We start from the raw sequence: 6,598 nt of genomic DNA on the forward strand, positions 1-6,598 counted from the left end.
CAAGAGGTTATCCCACCTCCGGCTCTGACACCACCTTTGGTCCGACTCCGGAACATTCCGGGTCCAACCCCAACCTCGACACCTTCCAGATGAGTATGCAACACCTATGCTCCTGTGTTACGGGGATGGGGAAATTCCCCATTCCTCGATCCGTTCTTATAGTGGGATGACGAGGGTCATGTATAGTTTGTACCATAACTGGAAGTGTAATCGATGAGTCTTGCCCGGGAGTGGACGATCGAATTCCCATCGATCGCGATGGGTGATGTAGTGAGCTATTAAGGGGTTGATGATATGTAGTCGGAGATACCAGGACAGATGGGCCAGCCACGGGTACTTGGCGCTCCTCAATGGAGCGTACCGTGTGCGAGGTTACAACTTGCAGGATGGACGAGAACCTCGTGTAGTTGCCATCGGGTACTTGGCGTTCGCAGTGCGAACGTACCGGTAGCGGGTTGATATCATAGGCGTGTAATGAGGACTGACTATTAGGGCCTTCGGTGACTTGGCGTTCCCAAGGGGAACGTACCGTTGGCGGGGACACATGATGACTGGCAAAGGAAGTAACAGACGGCAGATGGGCGGCTACTTGGCGTTCGCGTAGCGAACGTGCCGGCATCGCAGGTGAGGGGGCCTCATAGAGTTCGCGATCACTATGATCGTGATGGGATGTCGTATGTTGAGTACTGGGGGGAGAGCGTAGTGATGAAGAACCATAGGGTACAGATTCAATAGGACGATACACATGTCGAGAGTCTTCGACTCTCGACCTCGAGTTCTCGCGGCGAGGGCCGTTAGAGGACTCGATATACCCAGACTTATAAGACATATTGAGAGTTGTACAGTCACACGAGTTCAGTTGAGTCACAGGGAGGGTTGTTACAGAAGACGGTACACGAAGCAGTTGTAGAGCAGTTGTTAGTTAGCGGGAACCGCCTTCGGCGGTTTCCGTACATGACGCGTGACTATCTACAAATGGTAAGGTCGTGGGAAATCCCGCGAAACACAAATAACCTTGGCCAGCACCAAAACCCCAGTTGGGGAAAGCTTTGCACGAGGGGGGGGAAAGGGGTAGAACGGGTAAGGAGGATAGAGTATCGGGATAGAGGATGGAAGGGAGAAAGAAAGGAGGAACGATAGTGAGGAGAGGTCTTTGACCATGTGACGGATATGGTCGTTGGAGACTCCGTATCCGTAACATCCTGACTCCAGACCTCCGCTCCGGAATCCTGTTTGCATCTCTGTCTCTGGAACCTCCAGTCTTACCTCTGACCTCGGACTTTGACCCCACCTCCACTTATACCCATTGTATTGGTTAGCTCATTCCATTTAATTATGTTTGCCAATATTCCGGAGTTTAACTTCCGAGTTCGGACTTTCCGGACTTATGTCGGACCTTGCAACTATTGCATTGCTCCATTCAATTCCGCTATACTCCCTCATTCCTATTTGGGCTGCTGCTTCCTTTCTATTCAGTCAGCTGGCCATTCCCCACTCCCATCCTCCCTCCTTCCTCCTTGGGCCTTGGCCCTTCACTCCTCCTTTGGGAAACACCATTGAGTCAAACCCTTGACCCTCGGTGTTGTCCCTCCTTTCAGCTCCCTTTGTCTCCTTTCGGAGTACCCTTGCTCCTTTTGATTCCGGACCCCTCCTTATATACAATGTACATAGTAACTTGTAACCTCAGTCCGAAATCGACCTGAAATGCCCCCTAGAGACTTTCCCTCTGCTAGATCCGAAATTAGGGACCCCCACGACAACCAGCAATGGCACAGCGCTCCACCTGAGTCGCTGAGGCCGAGGTCCTTCCATGCTAATTCTCCGATTCCACTCCGGAGTCATCCGAATCCGCCTGTTCTAACATTCCCCTGGTGTGGGGTTTTTGACACAGCCACAGTCCCAAGGCCAGTTGAGAAGCTCTCCCAGACAGCCACCCAAAGTCCCACCCATGTGATTAGTGTTGAAATAACTACCTCAGCCTAATGGGGTGTATGGTGTAATGGCTGTGCACACTGAGTTCATGATCCAGAGGACTGGAGTTCGATTCCCAGTATGTCCAACTTTTAGGTTTCCCTAAAAGACCACGTGCAAATTCCAACAATTAGATGTCACATGGGCTAGGCAACATTGTTGCCCAGACCATGTGAACCCCACCACAGGATTGCATGCACCTCAATACACTCTTGCAGCAAATCTCATGCATGCAAGGACACCAACTTCCCCCACCACCATGAGAAACAAATGACAGAATGTCATTCTCTGGGGGAGTCAATCCCAATATGACCTGAACAAACTGCTGGAGATCAAGGTATAACAACCCAAGGAGCAAAGCTCCTCGAACCAACAAGAACATGAGGTGCAGCAAAGCACCATGAACTTTACAGCATACATGGTGCAAACCAGTGCTGCAAATCAACAACCTCCCATGATGCCAATGGGCACTGCATACCCCCAAAGAGGCCCACAACCATATGTGGTGCAAACTGCACTGATGGCACAACAATTGCTGCTGCCACCCCAGGCATACCCCCCAGGAAACTTCCCTGGCCAGATCACCCCTGGATCAGCCAATTTGGCCCAGGTCCAGCAACCCCCCCAGCCAAATGTAGGCTGGGAACCAGCTATTGCTTCAGCAGTTGCCCAAATGGATCAACCCCATCAGGAGTTGAAAGAAATGAAGTCCCTTGTAGGAGGGAGATGAGGAAGCAACAGCGGTTCCTTGTCCAAACCATCCAAATGGGCATGGTCTGACAACTTGAGAGTGTCAGATGATGCTTGTGACAATTGCACCCATTGGAGGCATGAATACAATAGAGCATGCAGAGATGCTTCGGCATCTATGCCTTTCTGAGAGATGCAGAGAGAGAAGTCATCTCCGGAAAAGGGAGATTGAGTTACTTAAATGTAAGCTCAAAGAAGCACATGCATTGCAGACCTCACTGCCAAACCCATTATGATGGGGGCCTCATGACCCTGAGGGGGGACTAGCACACCAAGGGGTGGGGCAATGACTATCCTGCCACCCTGTGGGCGGGTGACCCTGTCTGGGTTGCATAAGGGCCCACCCATGGGAGGGTGACATGTTGAGGGGATATGAGAATGGAGTCTCCCACAACTGTGAAGACCAACAGTCCATCTTGGTGGGCTGTCACTCTTCCATCATCTCTTTTCTTTGTATTCTTTTATCTTCTCCATTCTCTGTCAGGGCACACCTGCCTGACCCCACTCCACCTGGTCCGACCCCACCCAATTCCACTACCCTCACCCACTGCCCCCATCCTCCCTCCTCCCTTCTCTCCTTCTTCCTTTCCCTTCTCCTTCCTTCTTCTTTCCTTTCTTTCTCCTTCTTTCCTTTTCTACTACATGGACGACTTCCTTGCTCAATGTACCATTAACCAGACTGCGCAACATGCCCAGACCCGGACTCATGGGGTGATGCCCTACACACCGGACGCCCCTGAGACCTCTTACAGAGATACCCGGGTGGACACGGCTGTGTGTGTAGATGACGTGGCGCTCCCCACATGACCTCCAACTGCATGTACATAAACACAGCCTAAGCGGGAACTGAGAAGTAACCTTCTTCTCACACTTCCCACTTTAGGCAAGTAGCTTACATTCCCCTGCTAATAATAATAACACGCTTCCCACTTTAGCCTAAGTGGCCAGGGACCCTTGCCTGCACTGCACCCTACCGGGCCCTCAGCCCCAGGCGATATACCCAGATGCTCTTGACCCTGGGTCGGTGTCAGGGACAGCTCCGAAAGCAGCGAGGTCCCGGTGTGAGGGTGTCAGGAACGTGCCAGACGCGTATCCGGGTGACCCGCGAGGCGCGTGAAGTCATCCGGGCTCGTAAGGTCGGAGGGGCGGGACTTTAGCTTCAGCGACTCGGGTGGAGCGCTGCGCTTCGTTCTTACGTTGGTGTCCCAATTTCAGACAGAAGCCTTACGATGAGGATAAGAGCTTAGAGGGGAATCCAAGTCGATATACGAACTGAGGTACATCCGGTGTAACCTACACGCGTTATAAACACAAGTAACTAAATGAGAGCGGCCCGGAAGGAGTGGCGGATCAAGCGCGATATTAATGAATTAAGAAAGGAACAAATAATCAATATCGGCAAACTTGGTCAACAAAAGGAAAGCAAGAAACAAAAGGAAGAACAATAGTCCGCAAGCGGACAAAAGAGAAAGAACCATCCAGCCGTCTAGCAAGCCGTCCGGCTGGGGGCGGACAACAATGAAGCGGGTAACCTAGGTTGGTAGGCACGCGCGCGAGGGAGGAAGTGCGGATGAGGGTGACGGGTGGACGGATGGGTGGATGGATGATGATGATAGCGGGACGGACGGACCAAGTGGCACTAGGACGCATAGGGAGAAGTGACGGATATGTCGGGTCGTGACAGTATCCCCTTCTTAGGGCCGACGCCCCTGGAGGCCCAATTGGTGCATGTGGGAATCGTTTGGTCAATTCCGAATTTGAATCCGCGTGTGAAATCAAACATCTTTTGATCAAGTCTAGTCACTACCCAACACACTTACTCAATACCCCACCCTTCATGTCCAAAAATCTCGAACTACGCAACATCGCGTCCTGGGAGGAGGAAGACATCCAGGAGGCGACGGACGACGAGCCTGCCATGATGCAGGCGAAGCTGAATGAGCGGGTGAGGTGCAAGGCGGCCAAAAAGGCAGCCGAGGCAGCTAGGCGGGCGGCTGAGGAAAAGAAAAGGCGTGAGGAAGAGGAGGCCAGGGAGCGGGAGGCAGAGGCGAAGCGCCAACAGGCGCGGGCGGCTGGGTCGTCCAAAGGCAAGGTGAGTAGCCAGTGTCTCTCAAAAACTTACTGCCACGCGATCCTTGATGCTAACACAAGTATTTTTTTTGTTTTTTAGCGCAAGGCCTCAGTCGACCCGCCACAGGCTGCAAGGGAAAAGCCCCCTTGTGGTCGTTGCATCAAGTCCCAGCTGGTTTGCGAGCAGGGCAGGTACCAGGCGTGCACGAACTGCACGCGCGCCAGGGCCAAATGCGACCTGGTCACGATTCGAGTGGGGACCGCGATGCCCTCACAACAAAAGAAACCACGGGTGATCTCACCCAAGGCGCCAGTACACGCGTCTGAGGATGGGGAAGATGATACGGAGGACGAGGAGGACGATTGGGACGAGGATGGGGGTGACGTGGAGAAGTGGGGTGAGGCGATTGTGGACGCCCTCAAGGAGCTGACTGACGCTGTGAGGCAGTTGCCCAGCGAGGTCGCCAAGATTACGCGGGAGGAGAGGTCGAGGAAGAAGAAGGAGAAGTCGGAGGGTGGGGGAGCAGGTGACCTGCCCATGTATACTTCCCATGGTGTGGGCGCGTCGCCCTGAAGTTCTCTTTTTTTTTTTTTTTCATTTTTGTATATACCTCCACCATGCCATACCCTAGTCAAAACATGGCCAGTTGACGCGTGAGCACTCTAAGAAAAGTGAGGGCCCGGCTTGTCAGGATAAAGCGCGTGGAAGTCAGAAACCAAGTCAGAGGCATGGCCAAGCTCCGTGGCCGGCAACCAAGAAGTCTCCTCGTCCGTCCCATCATACCCGAGCCAACGTACCAGGTACAGTAACTTACAGTTACGACGCCTACGATCCAACTTTGAATCTAGTATTTCAGCAATCTCATACTCAGGTTCACCGTCAATCTCAACGGGCGGAGGCGGAGGTTGTACGCGGTTGGGGATGGTGTTGGGGACGGCCGGTTCGAGTTGGGACACATGAAAGACCGGGTGCACGGCTCTCATAGTCTCCGGGAGGCGGATGGTGCGGGAATGGGTTCCTGGCGCAGCAATGATCTCAAAGGGCCCGAGGTTCTTTTCTGAGAGTTTCTTCGAGGGTCGGGTGGATCTAAAATACTTAGCCTTAACAAAGACCATAGTACCAACCTCAAAGTCGGGTGCAGGTGAACGTCTAGCGTCCGCAGGGCCCTGATAACGCCGTTGCGCTGAGGACATTTCCTCACGTAGGAACTGATGTAAGGAATCGAGATCAACCGAGTACTCTTGGGCGCGTACTGAAGTCAGATCTCGTTCCGGATGGACGGAGAGGGTCGGATGGTATCCCTTGTTGGCAAAGAACGGAGAGACGCCAGTAGTAGCATTGGGGGCATTGTTGTACGTGAACTCAGCCAAGGGCAATAACTCAGCCCAATTGTCCTGCTGGTAGTTGCAATACACCCGAAGATACTGTTCTAACGTCTGGTTCATCCACTCGGTCTGACCATCCCCTTCTGGGTGATAACCCGAAGTGAAGTGAAGGCGGATGTCAAGAGCCTTACCTAGAGAGCGGAAGAAATGGGATACGAACTCGGATCCTCGATCCGAAGTGATGTGGGAAGGTACGCCGTGTTTAGAGAATACATGGAGGAGGAACAGCTTGGCGAGACCGGGCGCATCAATGGTATCGTGCGTAGGAATAAAGACACACTGCTTAGAAAGGCGGTCAACGACTACCAGGATGGCCGTGAAGCCAGAGGACAGGGGAAGCTGTTCAATGAAGTCCATGGATATCGAGTTCCACGGGCGACCGGGGACAGGGAGTTGTTTTAGCAAGCCATAGGGCTTGTGA

General features: G+C 53.0%; 1 non-coding gene across 1 annotated transcript; it reads left to right on the forward strand.

The window, feature by feature from the left end:
- Positions 1–1,985: 1,985 nt before the first annotated feature.
- Positions 1,986–2,059, forward strand: EI90DRAFT_t170. Its single transcript has one exon. It is a non-coding gene; the product is annotated as a tRNA-Met (tRNA).
- Positions 2,060–6,598: the final 4,539 nt, after the last annotated feature.

The sequence above is a fragment of the Cantharellus anzutake genome (genome assembly GCF_015039405.1).
Source record: "Cantharellus anzutake strain C23 chromosome Unknown EI90scaffold_39, whole genome shotgun sequence".
NCBI lineage: Eukaryota > Fungi > Basidiomycota > Agaricomycetes > Cantharellales > Hydnaceae > Cantharellus > Cantharellus anzutake.